Raw genomic sequence first — 20,044 nt, 5'->3', positions numbered from 1 at the left:
ACCTAGGGGGCCCACACTCCGTCCGAGTGTAGTCTAGCTAGGGGGCCCAAACTCCGAGTGTCGCCTTGCTAGGGGCCCCACACTCCATCCGAGTGTCCGCTAGCCACACTCCGTCCAAATGTCCCCTAGGAAGGGGGCCCACACTCCGTCCGAGTGTCGCCTAGCTAGGGGTCCCACACTCCGTCCGAGTGTCCCCTAGCAAGGGGGCCCACACTCCGTCCGAGTGTCGCCTAGCTAGGGGGCCCACACTCTGTCTGAGTGCCGCCTATCTAGGGGGTCCACACTCCGTCCGAGTGTCGCCTAGATAGGGGGCCCACACTCCGTCCGAGTGTCGCCTAGCTAGGGGGCCTACACTCCGTCTGAGTGTCGCCTAGCTAGGGGGACCACACTCCGTCTGAGTGTCGCCTAGGTGGGAGGCCCGCACTCAGTCCGAGTGTCGCCTAGCTAGGGGGCCCACACTCCGAGTGTCGCCTTGCTAGGGGCCCCACACTCCATCCGAGTGTCCGCTAGCCACACTCTGTCCAAGTGTCCCCTAGCTAGGGGGCCCACACTACGCCCGAGTGTCGCCTAGCTAGGGGGTCCACACTCGGTCAGAGTGTCGCCTAGCTAGGAGGCACACACTCCATCCGAGTGTCGCCTAGCTAGGGAGCCCACACTCCGTCCGAGTGTCGCCTAGCTAGGGGGCCCACACTCCGTCCGACTGTCGCCATGCCAGGGGGCCCAAACTCCGGCCGAGTGTCGCCTAGCTAGGGGGCCACACTCTGACCAAATGCCGCCTGGCTAGGGGGCCCACACTCCATCCGAGTGTTGCCTGGCTAAGGGGCCCACACTCTGTCCGAGTGTCGTTAGGGGGCCCACACTCCGTCCGTGTGTCGCCTAGCTAAAGGGCCCACACCCGTCCGATTGTCGCTAGGGGGCTCACACTCCATCCAAATGTCGCTAGGGGGCCCACACTCCGTCCGAGTGTCGCCTAGCTAGGGGGCCCATACTCCATCCGAGTGTCACCTGGTTAGGGGGCCCACACTCCGTCCGAGTGTCGCCTAGCTAGGGGGCCCACACTCCGTCCGAGTGTCGCCTAGCTAGGGGGCCCACACTCCGTCCGAATGTCGCCCAGCTAGGGGGCCCAAACTCCGTCTGAGTGTCGCCTAGCTAGGAGGCCCACACTCCGTCCGAGTGTCGCCTAGCTAGGGGGCCACACTCCGTCTGAGTGTCGCCTAGCCAGGGGGACCACATTCCGTCAGAGTGTCGCCTAGCTAGGAGGCACACTCTCCATCCGAGTGTCGCCTAGCTTGGAGGCCCACACTCCGTCCGAGTGCCGCCTGGCTAGGCGGCCCACACTCCGTCCGAGTGTCGCCTGGCTAGGGGGCCCACACTCCCTCCGAGTGACGCTAGGGGGTCCACACTCCGTCCGAGTGTCGCTTGGGGGCCCACACTCCGTCCTAGTGTCGCCTAGCTAGGGGGCCCACACTCCGTTCGAGTGTCGCCTAGCTAGGGGACCCACACTCCATCCGAGTATCGCCTAGCTAGGGGACCCACACTCCATCCGAGTGTCGCCTAGCTAGGGGGCCCACTCTCCGTCCTAGTGTCGCCTAGCTAGGGGGCCCACACTCCGCCCGAGTGTCGCCTAGCAAGGAGGCCCACACTCCGTCCGAGTGTCACCTAGCTAGGGGGCCCACACTCCGTCCGAGTGTCGCCTAGCTAGGGGGCCCACACTCCGTCCGAGTGTCGCCTAGCTAGGGGGCCCGCACTCCATCCGAGTGTCGCCTAGCTAGGGGGCCCACACTCTGTCCGAGTGTCGCCTAGCTAAGGGGCCCACACTCCTTCCGAGTGTCGACTAGCTAGGGTGCCCACACTCCGTCCGAGTGTCGCCTAGCAAGGGGGCCCACACTCCGTCTGAGTGACGCCTAGCTAGGGGGCCCGCACTCCGTCCGAGTGTCGCCTAGCTAGGGGGCCCACACTCCGTCCGAATGTCGCCTAGCTAGGGGGCACACCCTCATTCCGAGTGTCGATTAGCTAGGGTGCCCACACTCCGTCCGAGTGTCGCCTAGCAAGGGGGCCCACACTCCGTCAGAGTGTCGCCTAGCTGGGGGGCCCACACTCCGTCCGAGTGTTGCCTAGCTAGAGGGCCCACACTCCGTCCGAGGGTCGCCTAGCTAGGGGGCCCACACTCCGTCGGAGTGTCTCCTAGCTAGGGCGCCCACACTCCGTCCGAGTGTCGCCTAACTAGGGGGCCCACACTCTGTCCGAGTGTCGCCTAGCTAGGGGGCCCACAATCCGTCCGAGTGTCACCTAGCTAGGGGGCCCACACTCCGTCCGAGTGTCGCCTATCTAAGGGGCCCACACTCAGTCCGAGTGTCGCCTAGCTAGGGGGCCCACACTCCGTCCGAAATTCGCCTAGCTAGGGGGCCTTCACTCCGGTTGAGTGTCGACTAGCTAGGGGGCCCACACTCAGTCAGAGAGTCGCCTAGCTAGGGGGCCCACACTCTCTCCAAGTGTCGCCTAGCTAGGGGGCCCACACTCCGTCCGAGTGTCGCCTAGGTAGAGAGCCGACACTGCGTCCGAGTGTTGCCTAGCTAGGGGGCCCACACTCCGTCCTTGTGTCGCCTAGCTAGGGGTCCAACACTCCGTCCGAGTGTCACCTAGCTAGGGGGCCCACACTCCGCCCGAGTGTCGCATAGCTAGAGGGCCCACAGTCCGTCCGAGTGTCGCCTAGCTAGAGGGCCCACACTCCGTCCGTGTGTCGCCTAGCTAGGGGGCCCACACTCCTTCCGAGTGTGGCCTAGCTAGGGTGCCCACACTCCGTCCGAGTGTCGCCTAGCAAGAGGGCCCACACTCCGTCAGAGTGTCGCCTAGCTGGGGGGCCCACACTCCGTCCGAGTGTTGCCTAGCTAGAGGGCCCACACTCCGTCCGAGGGTCGCCTAGCTAGGGGGCCCACACTCCGTCGGAGTGTCTCCTAGCTAGGGCGCCCACACTCCGTCCGAGTGTCGCCTAACTAGGGGGCCCACACTCCGTCCGAGTGTCGCCTAGCTAGGGGGCCCACAATCCGTCCGAGTGTCACCTAGCTAGGGGGCCCACACTCCGTCCGAGTGTCGCCTATCTAAGGGGCCCACACTCAGTCCGAGTGTCGCCTAGCTAGGGGGCCCACACTCCGTCCGAATTTCGCCTAGCTAGGGGGCCTTCACTCCGGTTGAGTGTCGACTAGCTAGGGGGCCCACACTCAGTCAGAGAGTCGCCTAGCTAGGGGGCCCACACTCTCTCCAAGTGTCGCCTAGCTAGGGGGCCCACACTCCGTCCGAGTGTCGCCTAGGTAGAGAGCCGACACTGCGTCCGAGTGTTGCCTAGCTAGGGGGCCCACACTCCGTCCTTGTGTCGCCTAGCTAGGGGTCCAACACTCCGTCCGAGTGTCACCTAGCTAGGGGGCCCACACTCCGCCCGAGTGTCGCATAGCTAGAGGGCCCACAGTCCGTCCGAGTGTCGCCTAGCTAGAGGGCCCACACTCCGTCCGTGTGTCGCCTAGCTAGGGGGCCCACACTCCTTCCGAGTGTGGCCTAGCTAGGGTGCCCACACTCCGTCCGAGTGTCGCCTAGCAAGGGGGCCCACACTCCGTCAGAGTGTCGCCTAGCTGGGGGGCCCACACTCCGTCCGAGTGTTGCCTAGCTAGAGGGCCCACACTCCGTCCGAGGGTCGCCTAGCTAGGGGGCCCACACTCCGTCGGAGTGTCTCCTAGCTAGGGCGCCCACACTCCGTCCGAGTGTCGCCTAACTAGGGGGCCCACACTCCGTCCGAGTGTCGCCTAGCTAGGGGGCCCACAATCCGTCCGAGTGTCACCTAGCTAGGGGGCCCACACTCCGTCCGAGTGTCGCCTATCTAAGGGGCCCACACTCAGTCCGAGTGTCGCCTAGCTAGGGGGCCCACACTCCGTCCGAATTTCGCCTAGCTAGGGGGCCTTCACTCCGGTTGAGTGTCGACTAGCTAGGGGGCCCACACTCAGTCAGAGAGTCGCCTAGATAGGGGGCCCACACTCTCTCCAAGTGTCGCCTAGCTAGGGGGCCCACACTCCGTCCGAGTGTCGCCTAGGTAGAGAGCCGACACTGCGTCCGAGTGTTGCCTAGCTAGGGGGCCCACACTCCGTCCTTGTGTCGCCTAGCTAGGGGTCCAACACTCCGTCCGAGTGTCACCTAGCTAGGGGGCCCACACTCCGCCCGAGTGTCGCATAGCTAGAGGGCACACAGTCCGTCTGAGTGTCGCCTAGCTAGAGGGCCCACACTCCTTCCGAGTGTGGCCTAGCTAGGGGGCCCACACTCTGTCCAAGTGTCGCCTAGGTAGGTGGCCCACACTCTGTCCGTGTGTCGCCTAGCTAGGGGGCCCACACTCCTTCCGAGTGTGGCCTAGCTAGGGGGCCCACACTCTGTCCAAGTGTCGCCTAGGTAGGTGGCCCACACTCTGTCCGAGTGTCGCCTAGCTAGGGGGCCCACACTCCGTCCGAGTGTCGCCTAGCTAGGGGACCCACACCCCGTCCGATTGTCCCCTAGCTAGGGGGCCCACACTCCGTCCGAGTGTCGCCTAGCTAGAGAGCCGACACTCCGTCCGAGTGTTGCCAAGCTAGGGGGCCCACACTCCGTCCGAGTGTCGCCTAGCTAGGGGGCCCACACTCCGTCCGAGTGTCACCTAGCTAGGGGGCCCACACTCCGTCCGAGTGTCGCCTAGCTAGGGGGCCCACACTCCGTCCGAGTGTCGCCTAGCTAGGGGGCCCACATTCCGTCCGAGTGTCGTCTAGCTAAGGGGCCCACACTCCGTCCGAGTGTCGCATAGCTAGGGGGCCCACACTCCCTCCGAGTTTCGCCTAGCTTGGGGGACCACACTCCGTCCGAGTGTCGCCTAGCTAGGGGCCCCACACTCCGTCCGAGTGTCCTTTAGCAAGGGGGCCCACACTCCGTTAGAGAGTCACCTAGCTAGGGGGCCCACACTCCGTCCGAGTGTCGCCTAGCAAGGGGGCCCTTACTCCGTTAGAGAGTCACCTAGCTAGGGGGCCCACACTCCGTCCAAGTGTCGCCTAGCTAGGGGGCCCACACTCCATCCAAGTGTCCCCTAGCCACACTCCATCCGAGTGTCGCCTAGCTAGGGGGCCCACACTCCGTCCGAGCTTAGCCTAGCTAGAGAGCCGACACTCCGTCCGAGTGTCGCCTAGCTAGGGGGCCCATACTCCGTCCGAGTGTCGCTTAGCAAGGGGTCCCACACTCCGTCCGAGTGTCGCCTAGCAAGGGGGCCCACACTCCGTCAGAGAGTCGCCTGTCTATGTGGCCCACAGTCCGTCCAAGTGTCGCCTAGCTAGGGGACCCACACTCCGTCCGAGTGTCGCCTAGCTAGGGGGCCCACACTCTGTCCTAGTGTCGCCTAGCTAGGGGGCCCACACTCCTTCCGAGTGTCGCCTAGCTAGGGGGCCTACACTCCGTCCGAGTGTCGCCTAGCTAGGGGGCCCACACTCCGTCTGAGTGTCGCCTAGGTGGGAGGCCCGCACTCAGTCTGAGTGTCGCCTAGCTATGGGGCCCACACTCAGTCCAAGTGTCGCCTAGCTAGGGGGCCCACATTCCGTCCGAGTGTCGCCTAGCTAGGGGACCCACACTCCGTCCGAGAGTCGCCTAGCTAGGGGGCCCACACTCCGTCCAAGTGTCGCCTAGCTAGGAGGCACACACTCCATCCGAGTGTCGCCTAGCTAGGGGGCCCACACTCCGTCCGAGTGTCGCCTAGCTAGGGGGCCCACACTCCGTCCGACTGTCGCCATGCCAGGGGGCCCACACTCCGTCCGAGTGTCGCCTAGCTAGGGGGCCACACTCTGACCAAATGCCGCCTGGCTAGGGGGCCAACACTCCATCCGAGTGTTGCCTGGCTAAGGGGCCCACACTCTGTCCGAGTGTCTTAAGGGGGCCCACACTCCGTACGTGTGTCGCCTAGCTAAAGGGCCCACACCCGTCCGATTGTCGCTAGGGGGCCCACACTCCATCCAAATGTCGCTAGGGGGCCCACACTCCGTCCGAGTGTCGCATAGCTAGGGGGCCCATACTCCATCCGAGTGTCACCTGGTTAGGGGGCCCACATTCCGTCCGAGTGTCGCCTAGCTAGGGGGCCCACACTCCGTCCGAATGTCGCCCAGCTAGGGGGCCCACACTCCGTCTGAGTGTCGCCTAGCTAGGAGGCCCACACTCCGTCCGAGTGTCGCCTAGCTAGGGGGCCACACTCCGTCTGAGTGTCGCCTAGCCAGGGGGACCACATTCCGTCAGAGTGTCGCCTAGCTAGGAGGCACACTCTCCATCCGAGTGTCGCCTAGCTTGGAGGCCCACACTCCGTCCGAGTGTCGCCTGGCTAGGGGGCCCACACTCCCTCCGAGTGATGCTAGGGGGCCCACACTCCGTCCGAGTGTCGCTAGGGGGCCCACACTCCCTCCGAGTGACGCTAGGGGGCCCACACTCCGTCCGAGTGTCGCTAGGGGGCCCACACTCCGTCCTAGTGTCGCCTAGCTAGGGGACCCACACTCCGTCAGAGAGTCGCCTGTCTATGTGGCCCACAGTCCGTTCAAGTGTCGCCTAGCTAGGGGACCCACACTCCGTCCGAGTGTCGCCTAGCTAGGGGCCCACACTCTGTCCTAGTGTCGCCTAGCTAGGGGGCCCACACTCCTTCCGAGTGTCGCCTAGCTAGGGGGCCTACACTCCGTCCGAGTGTCGCCTAGCTAGGGGGCCCACACTCCGTCTGAGTGTCGCCTAGGTGGGAGGCCCGCACTCAGTCCGAGTGTCGCCTAGCTATGGGGCCCACACTCAGTCCAAGTGTCGCCTAGCTAGGGGGCCCACATTCCGTCCGAGTGTCGCCTAGCTAGGGGACCCACACTCCGTCCGAGAGTCGCCTAGCTAGGGGGCCCACACTCCGTCCAAGTGTCGCCTAGCTAGGGGGCCCACACTACGCCCGAGTGTCGCCTAGCTAGGGGGTCCACACTCCGTCAGAGTGTCGCCTAGCTAGGGGACCCACACTCCGTCCGAGAGTCGCCTAGCTAGGGGGCCCACACTCCGTCCAAGTGTCGCCTAGCTAGGGGGCCCACACTACGCCCGAGTGTCGCCTAGCTAGGGGGCCCACACTCCGTCCGAGTGTCGCCTAGCTAGGAGGCCCACACTCCGTCCGACTGTCGCCATGCCAGGGGGCCCACACTCCATCCGAGTGTCGCCTAGCTAGGGGGCCACACTCTGACCAAATGCCGCCTGGCTAGGGGGCCCACACTCCATCCGAGTGTTGCCTGGCTAAGGGGCCCACACTCTGTCCGAGTGTCTTAAGGGGGCCCACACTCCGTCCGTGTGTCGCCTAGCTAAAGGGCCCACACCCGTCCGATTGTCGCTAGGGGGCCCACACTCCATCCAAATGTCGCTAGGGGGCCCACACTCCGTCCGAGTGTCGCCTAGCTAGGGGGCCCATACTCCATCCGAGTGTCACCTGGTTAGGGGGCCCACATTCCGTCCGAGTGTCGCCTAGCTAGGGGGCCCACACTCCGTCCGAATGTCGCCCAGCTAGGGGGCCCACACTCCGTCTGAGTGTCGCCTAGCTAGGAGGCCCACACTCCGTCCGAGTGTCGCCTAGCTAGGGGGCCACACTCCGTCTGAGTGTCGCCTAGCCAGGGGGACCACATTCCGTCAGAGTGTCGCCTAGCTAGGAGGCACACTCTCCATCCGAGTGTCGCCTAGCTTGGTGGCCCACACTCCGTCCGAGTGCCGCCTGGCTAGGGGGCCCACACTCCGTCCGAGTGTCGCCTGGCTAGGGGGCCCACACTCCCTCAGAGTGACGCTAGGGGGCCCACACTCCGTCCGAGTGTCGCTAGGGGGCCCACACTCCGTCCTAGTGTCGCCTAGCTAGGGGACCCACACTCCGTTCGAGTGTCGCCTAGCTAGGGGGCCCACACTCCTTCTGAGTGTCGCCTAGCTAGGGGGCCCACACTCCGTACTAGTGTCAACTAGCTAGGGGGCCCACACTCCGCCCGAGTGTCGCCTAGCAAAGAGGCCCACACTCCGTCCGAGTGTCGCCTAGCTAGAGGACCCACACTCCGTCCGAGTGTCGCCTAGCTAGGGGGCCCACACTCCGTCCAAGAGTCGCCTAGCTAGGGGGCCCGCACTCCGTCCAAGTGTCGCCTAGCTACGGGACCCACACTCCGTCCGAGAGTCGCCTAGCTAGGGGGGCCACACTCTGTCCGATCCAAGTGTCGCCTAGCCAGGAGGCCCACACTCCGTCCGAGAGTCGCCTAGCTAGGGGGCCCACCCTCCGTCCGAGTGTCGCCTAGCTAGGGGGCCCACACTCCGTCCGAGAGTCGCCTAGCTAGGGGGCCCACACTCCGTCCGATCCGAGTGTCGCCTAGCCAGGAGGCCCACACTCCGTCCGAGAGTCGCCTAGCTAGGGGGCCCACACTCCGTCCGAGTGTCGCCTAGCTAGGGGGACCACACTCCGTCCGATCCGAGTGTCGCCTAGTCAGGGGCCCCACACTACGTCCGAGAGTCGCCTAGCTAGGGGGCCCACACTCCGTCCGAGTGTCGCCTAGCTAGGTGGCCCTCACTCCGTCCGAGTGTCGCCTAGCTACGGGGCCCACACTCCGTCCGAGTGTCGCCTAACTAGGTGGCCCACACTTCCTCCGAGTGTCGCCTAGATAGAGTGCCCACACTCCGTCCGAGTGTCGCCTAGCTAGGGGGCCCACACTCCGTCCGAGTGTCGCCTAGCTAGGGGGTCCACACTCCGTCCGATCCGAGTGTCGCCTAGCCAGGGGGCCCACACTCCGTCCGAGAGTCGCCTAACTAGGGGGCCCACACTCCGTCCGAGTGTCGCCTAGCTAGGGGGCCCACAATCCGTCCGAGTAACGCCTAGCTAGGGGGCCCACACTCTGTCCGAGTGTCGCCTAGCTAGGGGGCCCACACTCCGTCCGAGTGTCGTATAGCTAGGGGGCCCACACTCCGTCCGAGTGTCGCCTAGCTAGGGGGGCCTCACTCCATCTGAGTGTCGCCTGGCTAGTGGGCCCACACTCCGTCCGTGTGTCGCCTAGCAAGGGGGCCCACACTCTGTCCGAGTGTCGCCTAGCAAGGGGTCCACACTCCGTCAGAGAGTCGCCTAGCTAGGGGGCCCACACTCTGTCCGAGTGTCGCCTAGTTAGGGGGCCCACACTACGTCTCAGTGTCGCCTAGATAGGGGGCCCACACTCCAAGTGTCGCCTAGCTTGGGGGCCCACACTCCGTCCGGGTGTTGCCTAGCTAGGGGGCCCACACTCCGAGTGTCGCCTAGCAAGGTGGCCCACACTCCGTCCGAGTGTCGCCTAGCTAGGTGGCCCACACTCCGTCCGAGTGTCGCCTAGCTAGGTGGCCCACACTCCGTTCGAGTGTCGCCAAGCTAGAGTGCCCACACTCCGTCCGAGTGTCGCCTAGCTTGGGGGCCCACACTCCGTCCGAGTGTCGCCTAGCTAGGGGGCCCACACTCCGTCTGAGGGTCGCCTAGCTAGGTGGCCCTCACTCCGTCCGAGTGTCGCCTAGCTAGGGGGCCCACACTCCGTCCGAGTGTCGCCTAGCTAGGGGGCCCACACTCCGTCCGAGTGTCGCCTAGCTAGGTGGCCCTCACTCCGTCCGAGTGTCGCCTAGCTAGGGGGCCCACACTCCGTCCGAGTGTCGCCTAGCTAGGTGGCCCACCCTCCGTCCGAGTGTCGCCTAGATAGAGTGCCCACACTCCGTCCGAGTGTCGCCTAGCTAGGGGGCCCACACTCCGTCCGAGTGTCGCCTAGCTAGGGGGCCCACACTCCGTCCGATCCGAGTGTCGCCTAGCCAGGGGGCCCACACTCCGTCCGAGTGTCGCCTAGCTAGGGGGTCCACACTCTGTCCGAGTGTCGCCTAGCTAGGGGGCCCACAATCCGTCCGAGTGTCGTATAGCTAGGGGGCCCACACTCCGTCGGAGTGTCGCCTAGCTAGGGGGGCCTCACTCCATCTGAGTGTCGCCTAGCTAGTGGGCCCACACTCCGTCCGTGTGTCGCCTAGCAAGGGGGCCCACACTCCGTCCGAGTGTCGCCTAGAAAGGGGTCCACACTCCGTCAGAGAGTCGCCTAGCTAGGGGGCCCACACTCTGTCCGAGTGTCGCCTAGCTAGGGGGCCCACACTACGTCTGAGTGTCGCCTAGATAGGGGGCCCACACTCCAAGTGTCGCCTAGCTAGGGGGCCCACACTCCGTCCGGGTGTTGCCTAGCTAGGGGGCCCACACTCCGAGTGTCGCCTAGCAAGGGGGCCCACACTCCGTCCGAGTGTCGCCTAGCTAGGTGGCCCACACTCCGTCCGAGTGTCGCCAAGCTAGAGTGCCCACACTCCGTCCGAGTGTCGCCTAGCTAGGGGGCCCACACTCCGTCCGAGTGTCGCCTAGCTAGGGGGCCCACACTAGGTCCAAGGGTCGCCTAGCTAGGGGGCCCACACTCCGTCCGAGTGTCGCCTAGATAGGGCACCCACACTCCGTCCGATCCAAGTTTCGCCTAGCCAGGGGGCCCACACTCCGTCCGAGAGTCGCCTAGCTAGGGGGCTCACACTCCGTCCGAGTCTCGCCTAGCTAGGGGGCTCACACTCCATCCGAGTGTCGCATAGCTAGGGGGCCCACACTCCGTCCGAGTGTCGCCTACCTAGGGGGCCCACACTCCGTCCGATCCGAGTGTCGCCTAGCCAGGAGGCCCACACTCCGTCCGAGAGTCGCATAGCTAGGGGGCCCTCACTCCGTCCGAGTGTCGCCTAGCTAAAGGGCCCACACTCCGTCCGAGTGTCGCCTAGCTAGGGGGCCCACACTCCGTCCGATCCGAGTGTCGCCTAGTCAGGGGCCCCACACTCCGTCCGAGAGTCGCCTAGCTAGGGGGCCCACACTCCGTCCGAGTGTCGCCTAGCTAGGTGGCCCACACTCCGTCCGAGTGTCGCCTAGCTAGGGGGCCCACACTCCGTCCGATTGTCGCCTTGCTAGGTGGCCCACACTCCGTCCGAGTGTCGCCTAGCTAGAGTGCCCACACTCCGTCCGAGTGTCGCCTAGCTAGGGGGCCCACACTCCGTCCGAGTGTCGCCTAGCTAGGGGGCCCACACTCCGTCCGATCCGAGTGTCGCCTAGCCAGGGGGCCCACACTCCGTCCGAGAGTCGCCTAGCTAGGGGGCCCACACTCCGTCCGAGTGTCGCCTAGCTAGGGGGCCCACACTCTGTCCGAGTGTCGCCTAGCTAGGGGGCCCACACTCCGTCCGAGTGTCGTATAGCTAGGGGGACCACACTCCGTCCGAGTGTCGCCTAGCTAGGTGGGCGTCACTCCGTCTGAGTGTCGCCTAGCTAGTGGGCCCACACTCCGTCCGTGTGTCGCCTAGCAAGGGGGACCACACTCCGTCCGAGTGTCGCCTAGCAAGGGGTCCACACTCCGTCAGAGAGTCGCCTATCTAGGGGGCCCACACTCTCTCCGAGTGTCGCCTAGCTAGGGGGCCCACACTACGTCTGAGTGTCGCCTAGATAGGGGGCCCACACTCCAAGTGTCGCCTAGCTAGGGGGCCCACACTCCGTCCGAGTGTTGCCTAGCTAGGGGGCCCACACTCCGAGTGTCGCCTAGCTAGGGGTCCCACACTCCGTCCGAGTGTCGCCTAGCTAGGTGGCCCACACTCCGTCCGAGTGTCGCCTAGCTAGAGTGCCCACACTCCGTCCGAGTGTCGCCTAGCTAGAGGGCCCACACTCCGTCCGAGTGTCGCCTAGCTAGGGGGCCCACACTCCGTCCGAGTGTCGCCTAGCTAGGGGGCCCACACTCCGTCCGAGGGTCGCATAGCTAGGGGGCCCACACTCCGTCCGAGTGTCGCCAAGCTAGGGCGCCCACACTCCGTCCGATCCAAGTTTCGCCTAGCCAGGGGGCCCACACTCCGTCCAAGAGTCGCCTAGCTAGGGGGCCCACACTCCGTCCGAGTGTCGCCTAGCTAGGGGGCCCACACTCCGTCCGAGTGTCGCCTAGCTAGGGGGCCCACACTCCGTCCGAGTGTCGCCTAGCTAGGGGGCCCACACTCCGTCCGAGTGTCGCCTAGCTAGGGGGCCCACACTCCGTCCGATCCGAGTGTCGCCTAGCCAGGAGGCCCACACTCCATCCGAGAGTCGCCTAGCTAGGGGGCCCACACTCCGTCCGAGTGTCGCCTAGCTAGGGGGCCCACACTCTGTCCGAGTGTCGCCTAGCCAGGGGGCCCACACTCCATCCGATCCGAGTGTCGCCTAGTCAGGGGCCCCACACTCCGTCCGAGAGTCGCCTAGCTAGGGGGCCCACACTCCGTCCGAGAGTCGCCTAGCTAGGGGGCCCACACTCCGTCCGAGTGTCGCCTAGCTAGGTGGCCCACACTCCGTCCGAATGTCGCATAGCTAGGGGGCCCACACTTCGTCCGATTGTCGCCTTGCTAGGTGGCCCACACTCCGTTCGAGTGTCGCCTAGCTAGAGTGCCCACACTCCGTCCGAGTGTCGCCTAGCTAGGGGGCCCACACTCCGTCCGAGTGTCGCCTAGCTAGGGGGACCACACTCCGTCCGATCCGAGTGTCACCTAGCCAGGGGGCCCACACTCCGTCCGAGAGTCTCCTAGCTAGGGGGCCCACACTCCGTCCGAGTGTCGCCTAGCTAGGGGGCCCACACTCCGTCCGAGTATCGCCTAGCTAGGGGGCCCACACTCTGTCCGAGTGTCGCCTAGCTAGGGGGCCCACACTCCGTCCGAGTGTCGTATAGCTAGGGGGCCCACACTCCGTCCGAGTGTCGCCTAGCTAGGTGGGCCTCACTCCGTCTGAGTGTCGCCTAGCTAGTGGGCCCACACTCCGTCCGTGTGTCGCCTAGCAAGGGGGACCACACTCCGTCCGAGTGTCGCCTAGCAAGGGGTCCACACTCCGTCAGAGTCGCCTAGCTAGGGGGCCCACACTCTCTCCGAGTGTCTCCTAGCTAGGGGGCCCACACTCCGTCTAAGTGTCGCCTAGATAGGGGGCCCACACTCCAAGTGTCGCCTAGCTAGGGGGCCCACACTCCGTCCGAGTGTTGCCTAGCTAGGGCGCCCACACTCCGAGTGTCGCCTAGCTAGGGGTCCCACACTCCGTCCGAGTGTCGCCTAGCTAGGTGGCCCACACTCCGTCCGAGTGTCGCCTAGCTAGAGTGCCCACACTCCGTCCGAGTGTCGCCTAGCTAGGGGGCCCACACTCCGTCCGAGTGTCGCCTAGCTAGGGGGCCCACACTCCGTCCGAGGGTCGCCTAGCTAGGGGGCCCACACTCCGTCCGAGTGTCGCCAAGCTAGGGCGCCCACACTCCGTCCGATCCAAGTTTCGCCTAGCCAGGGGGCCCACACTCCGTCCAAGAGTCGCCTAGCTAGGGGACCCACACTCCGTCCGAGTGTCGCCTGACTAGGTGGCCCACACTCCGTCCGAGTGTCGCCTAGCTAGGGGGCCCACACTCCGTCCGATTGTCGCCTTACTAGGTGGCCCACACTCCGTCTGAGTGTCGCCTAGCTAGTGTGCCCACACTCCATCCGAGTGTCGCCTAGCTAGGGGGCCCACACTCCGTCCGAGTGTCGCCTAGCTAGGGGGCCCACACTCCGTCCGATCCGAGTGTCGCCTAGCCAGGGGGCCCACACTCCGTCCGAGAGTCGCCTAGCTAGGGGGCACACACTCCGTCCGAGTGTCGCCTAGCTAGGGGGCCCACACTCCGTCCGAGTATCGCCTAGCTAGGGGGCCCACACTCTGTCCGAGTGTCGCCTAGCTAGGGGGCCCACACTCCGTCCGAGTGTCGTATAGCTAGGGGGCCCAAACTCCGTCCGAGTGTGGCCTAGCTAGGTGGGCCTCACTCTGTCTGAGTGTCGCCTAGCTAGTGGGCCCACACTCCATCCGTGTGTCGCCTAGCAAGGGGGAACACACTCCATCCGAGTGTCGCCTAGCAATTGGTCCACACTCCGTCAGAGAGTCGCCTAGCTAGGGGGCCCACACTCTCTGCGAGTGTCGCCTAGCTAGGGGGCCCACACTACGTCTGAGTGTCGCCTAGATAGGGGGCCCACACTCCAAGTGTCGCCTAGCTAGGGGGCCCACACTCCATCCGAGTGTTGCCTAGCTAGGGGGCCCACACTCCGAGTGTTGCCTAGCTAGGGGTCCCAGACTCCGTCCGAGTGTCGCCTAGCTGGGTGGCCCACACTCCGTCCGAGTGTCGCCTAGCTAGAGTGCCCACACTCCGTCCGAGTGTCGCCTAGCTAGGGGGCCCACACTCCGTCCGAGGGTCGCCTAGCTAGGGGGCCCACACTCCGTCCGAGTGTCGCCAAGCTAGGGCGCCCACACTCCGTCCGATCCAAGTTTCGCCTAGCTAGGGGGCCCACACTACGTCCGAGTGTCGCCTAGATAGGGGGCCCACCCTCCAAGTGTTGCCTAGCTAGGGGGCCCACACTCCGTCCAAGTTTCGCCTAGCTAGGGGGCCCACACTCCGAGTGTCGCCTAGCTAGGGGGGCCACACTGCGTCTGAGTGTCGCCTAGCTAAAGGGCCCACACTCCGTCCGAGTGTCGCCTAGCTAGGGGGCCCACACTCCGTCCGATCCGAGTGTCGCCTAGTCAGGGGCCCCACACTCCGTCCGAGAGTCGCCTAGCTAGAGGGCCCACACTCCGTCCGAGTGTCGCCTAGCTAGGTGGCCCACACTCCGTCCGAGTGTAGCCTAGCTAGGGGGCCCACACTCCATCCGATTGTCGCCTTGCTAGGTGGCCCACACTCCGTCCGAGTGTAGCCTAGCTCGGGGGCCCACACTCTGTCCGATTGTCGCCTAGCTAGGGGGCCCACACTCCGTCCGAATGTCGTATAGCTAGGGGGCCCACACTCCGTCCGAGTGTCGCCTAGCTAGGGGGCCCGCACTCCGTCCCAGTGTCGCCTAGCTAGGGGGCCCGCACTCCTTCCGAGTTTCGACTAGCTAGGGTGCCCACACTCTGTCCGAGTGTCGCCTAGCAAGGAGGCCCACACTCCGTAAGAGTATCGCCTAGCTAGGGGGCCCACACTCCGTCCGAGTGACGCCTAGCTAGGGGGCCCACACTCCGTCCGAGTGTCGCCTAGCTAGGGGGCCTACACTCCGTCCGATCCAAGTTTCGCCTAGCCAGGGGGACCACACTCCGTCCGAGAGTCGCCTAGCTAGGGGGCCCACACTCCGTCCGAGTGTCGCCTAGCTAGGGGGCCCACACTCCGTCCGAGTGTCGTCTAGCTAGGGCGCCCACACTCCGTCCGATCCAAGTTTCGCCTAGCCAGGGGGACCACACTCCGTCCGAGAGTCGCCTAGCTAGGGGTCCCACACTCCGTCCGAGTGTCGCCTAGCTAGGGGGCCCACACTCCGTCCGAGTGTCGCCTAGCTAGGGGGCCCACACTCCGTCCGAGTGTCGCTTAGCTAGGGGGCCCACACTCCGTCCGGGTGTCGCCTAGCTAGGGGGCCCACACTCCGTCCGATCTGAGTGTCGCCTAGCCAGGAGGCCCACACTCCGTCCGAGAGTCGCCTAGCTTGGGGGCCCACACTCCGTCCGAGTGTCGCCTAGCTAGGGGTCCCACACTCCGTTCGAGTGTCGCCTAGCTAGGGGGCTCACACTACGTCCGAGTGTCGCCTAGCTAGGGGGCCCACACTCCGTCCGATCCGAGTGTTGCCTAGCTAGGGGGCCCACACTCCGTCCGAGTGTCGCCTAGATAGGGCACCCACACTCCGTCCGATCCAAGTTTCGCCTAGTCAGGGGGCCCACACTCCGTCCGAGAGTCGCCTAGCTAGGGGGTCCACACTCCGTCCGAGTGTCGCCTAGCAAGGGGTCCACACTCCGTCAGAGAGTCGCCTATCTAGGGGGCCCACACTGTCTCCGAGTGTCGCCTAGCTAGGGGGCCCACACTACGTCTGAGTGTCGCCTAGATAGGGGGCCCACACTCCGTCCGAGTGTTGCCTAGCTAGGGGGCCCACACTCCGAGTGTCGCCTAGCTAGGGGTCCCACACTCCGTCCGAGTGTCGCCTAGCTAGGTGTCCCACACTCCGTCCGAGTGTCGCCTAGCTAGAGTGCCCACACTCCGTCCGAGTGTCGCCTAGCTACGGGGCCCACACTCCGTCCGAGTGTCGCCTAGCTAGGGGGCCCACACTCCGTCCGAGGGTCGCCTAGCTAGGGGGCCCACACTCCGTCCGAGTGTCGCCAAGCTAGGGCGCCCACACTCCGTCCGATCCAAGTTTCGCCTAGCCAGGGGGCCCACACTCCGTCCAAGAGTCGCCTAGCTAGGGGGCCCACACTCCGTCCGAGTGTCGCCTAGCTAGGGGGCCCACACTCCGTCCGAGTGTCGCCTAGCTAGGGGGCCCACACTCCGTCCGAGTGTCGCCTAGCTAGGGGGCCCACACTCCGTCCGAGTGTCGCCTAGCTAGGGGGCCCACACTCCGTCCGATCCGAGTGTCGCCTAGCCAGGAGGCCCACACTCCGTCCGAGAGTCGCCTAGCTAGGGGGCCCACACTCCGTCCGAGTGTCGCCTAGCTAGGGGGCCCACACTCCATCCGAGTGTGGCCTAGCCAGGGGGCCCACACTCCGTCCGATCCGAGTGTTGCCTAGTCAGGGGCCCCACACTCCGTCCGAGAGTCGCCTAGCTAGGGGGCCCACACTCCGTCCGAGAGTCGCTTAGCTAGGGGGCCCACACTCCGTCCGAGTGTCGCCTAGCTAGGTGGCCCACACTCCGTCCGAATGTCGCCTAGCTAGGGGGCCCACACTCCGTCCGATTGTCGCCTTGCTAGGTGGCCCACACTCCATCCGAGTGTCGCCTAGCTAGAGTGCCCACATTCCGTCCGAGTGTCGCCTAGCTAGGGGGCCCACACTCCGTCCGAGTGTCGCCTAGCTAGGGGGACCACACTCCGTCCGATCCGAGTGTCGCCTAGCCAGGGGGACAACACTCCGTCCGAGAGTCGCCTAGCTAGGGGGCCCACACTCCGTCCGACTGTCGCCTAGCTAGGGGGCCCACACTCCGTCCGAGTATCGCCTAGCTAGGGGGCCCACACTCTGTCCGATTGTCGCCTAGCTAGGGGGCCCACACTCCGTCCGAGTGTCGTATAGCTAGGGGGCCCACACTCCGTCCGAGTGTCGCCTAGCTCGGTGGGCCTCACTCCGTCTGAGTGTCGCCTAGCTAGTGGGCCTACACTCCGTCCGTGTGTCGCCTAGCAAGGGGGACCACACTCCGTCCGAGTGTCGCCTAGCAAGGGGTCCACACTCCGTCAGAGTCGCCTAGCTAGGGGGCCCACACTCTCTCCGAGTGTCGCCTAGCTAGGGGGCCCACACTACGTCTGAGTGTCGCCTAGATAGGGGGCCCACACTCCAAGTGTCGCCTAGCTAGGGGGCCCACACTCCGTCCGAGTGTTGGCTAGCTAAGGCGCCCACACTCCGAGTGTCGCCTAGCTAGGGGTCCCACACTCCGTCCGAGTGTCGCCTAGCTAGGTGGCCCACACTCCGTCCGAGTGTCGCCTAGCTAGAGTGCCCACACTCCGTCCGAGTGTCGCCTAGCTAGGGGGCCCACACTTCGTCCGAGTGTCGCCTAGCTAGGGGGCCCACACTCCGTCCGAGGGTCGCCTAGCTAGGGGGCCCACACTCCGTCCGAGTGTCGCCAAGCTAGGGCGCCCACACTCCGTCCGATCCAAGTTTCGCCTAGCCAGGGGGCCCACACTCCGTCCAAGAGTCGCCTAGCTAGGGGGCCCACACTCCGTCCGAGTGTCGCCTAGCTAGGGGGCCCACACTCCGTCCGAGTGTCGCCTAGCTAGGGGGCCCACACTCCGTCCGAGTGTCGCCTAGCTAGGGGGCCCACACTCCGTCTGATCCGAGTGTCGCCTAGCCAGGAGGCCCACACTCCGTCCGAGAGTCGCCTAGCTAGGGGGCCCACACTCCGTCCGAGTGTCGCCAAGCTAGGAGGCCCACACTCCGTCCGATCCGAGTGTCGCCTAGTCAGGGGCCCCACACTCCGTCCGAGAGTCGCCTAGCTAGGGGGCCCACACTCCGTCCGAGTGTCGCCTAGCTAGGTGGCCCACACTCCGTCCGAGTGTCGCCTAGCTAGGGGGCCCACACTCCGTCCGAGTTTCGCCTAGCTAGGTGGCCCACACTCCGTCCGAGTGTCGCCTAGCTAGAGTGCCCACACTCCGTCCGAGTGTCGCCTAGCTAGGGGGCCCACACTCCGTCCGAGTGTCGCCTAGCTAGGGGGCCCACACTCCGTCCGATCCGAGTGTCGCCTAGCCAGGGGGCCCACACTCCGTCCGAGAGACGCCTAGATAGGGGGCCCACACACCGTCCGAGTGTTGCCTAGCTAGGGGGCCAACAATCCGTCAGAGTATCGCCTAGCTAGGGGGCCCACACTCTGTCCGAGTGTCGCCTAGCTAGGGGGCCCACACTCTGTCCTAGTGTCGTATAGCTAGGGGGCCCACACTCCGTCCGAGTGTCGCCTAGCTAGTGGGCACACACTCCGTCCGTGTGTCGCCTAGCAAGGGGGCCCACACTCCGTCCGAGTGTCGCCTAGCAAGGGGTCCACACTCCGTCAGAGAGTCGCCTAGCTAGGGGGCCCACACTCTGTCCGAGTGTCGCCTAGCTAGGTGGCCCACACTATGTCCAAGTGTCGCCTAGCTAGGGGGCCCACACTCCGTCCGAGTGTTGCCTAGCTAGGGGGCCCACACTCCGAGTGTCGCCTAGCTAGGGGGCCCACACTGCGTCCTAGTGTCGCCTAGCTAGTGGGCCCACACTCTGTCCGAGTGTCGCCTAGCTAGGGTGCCCACACTCCGTCCGAGTGTCGCCTAGCTAGGGAGCCCACACTCCGCCCGAGTGTCGCCTAGCTAGGTGGCCCACACTCCGTCCGAGTGTCGCCTAGCTAGAGTTCCCACACTCCGTCCGAGTGTCGCCTAGCTAGGTGGCCCACACTCCGTCCGAGTGTCGCCTAGCTAGGGGGCCCACACTCCGTCCGAGTGTCGCCTAGCTAGGGGGCCCACACTCCGTCCGAGTGTCGCCTAGCTAGGGGGCCCACATTCCGTCTGAGTGTCACCTAGCTAGGTGGCCCACACTCCGTCCGAGTGTCGCCTAGCTAGAGGGCCCACACTCCGTCAGAGTGTCGCCTAGCTAGAGGTCCCACACTTTGTCCGAGTGTCGCCTAGCTAGGGGGCCCATACTCCGTCAGTGTCGCCTAGCTAGGGGGCCCACACTCCGTCCGAGTGACACCTAGCTAGGGGGCCCACATTCCGTCCGAGTGTCGCCTAGCTAGGGGACCCACACTCCGTCCGAGTGTCGCCTAGATAGGGGGCCCACACTCCAAGTGTCGCCTAGCTAGGGGTCCCGCACTCCGTTCGAGTGTCGCCTTGCTAGGGGGCCCACACTCCTTCCGAGTGTCGACTAGCTAGGGTGCCCACACTCTGTCCGAGTGTCGCCTAGCTAGGGGGCCCACACTACGTCCGAGTGTCGCCTAGATAGGGGGCCCACACTCCAAGTGTCGCCTAGCTAGGGGGCCCACACTGCGTCCGAGTGTCGCCTAGCTAGGGGGCCCACACTCCGTCCGAGTGTCGCCTAACTAGGGGGCCCACACTCTGCCCGAATGTCGCCTAGCTAGGTGGCACACACTCCGTCCGAGTGTCGCCTAGCTAGAGTGCACACACTCCCTCCGAGTGTCGCCTAGCTAGGGGGCCCACACTCTGCCCGAATGTCGCCTAGCTAGGTGGCACACACTCCCTCCGAGTGTCGCCTAGCTAGGGGGCCCACACTCCGTCCGAGTGTCACCTAGCTAGGTGGCCCACACTCCGTCCGAGTGTCGCCTAGCTAGGTGGCACACACTCCGTCTGAGTGTCGCCTAGCTAGAGTGCACACACTCCCTCCGAGTGTCGCCTAGCTAGGGGGCCCACAATCCGTCCGAGTGTCACCTAGCTAGGTGGCCCACACTCCGTCCGAGTGTCGCCTAGCTAGAGGGCCTACACTTCGTCCGAGTGTCGCCTAGCTATGGGGCCCACACTCCGTCAGTGTCGCCTAGCTAGGGGGCCCACACTCTGT

Source organism: Dendrobates tinctorius, unplaced genomic scaffold (genome assembly GCF_039654945.1).
Source record: "Dendrobates tinctorius isolate UK_male_01 unplaced genomic scaffold, ASM3965494v1 ptg000065l, whole genome shotgun sequence".
Taxonomy (NCBI): domain Eukaryota; kingdom Metazoa; phylum Chordata; class Amphibia; order Anura; family Dendrobatidae; genus Dendrobates; species Dendrobates tinctorius.
Note: the sequence above shows the minus strand (reverse complement) of the source record.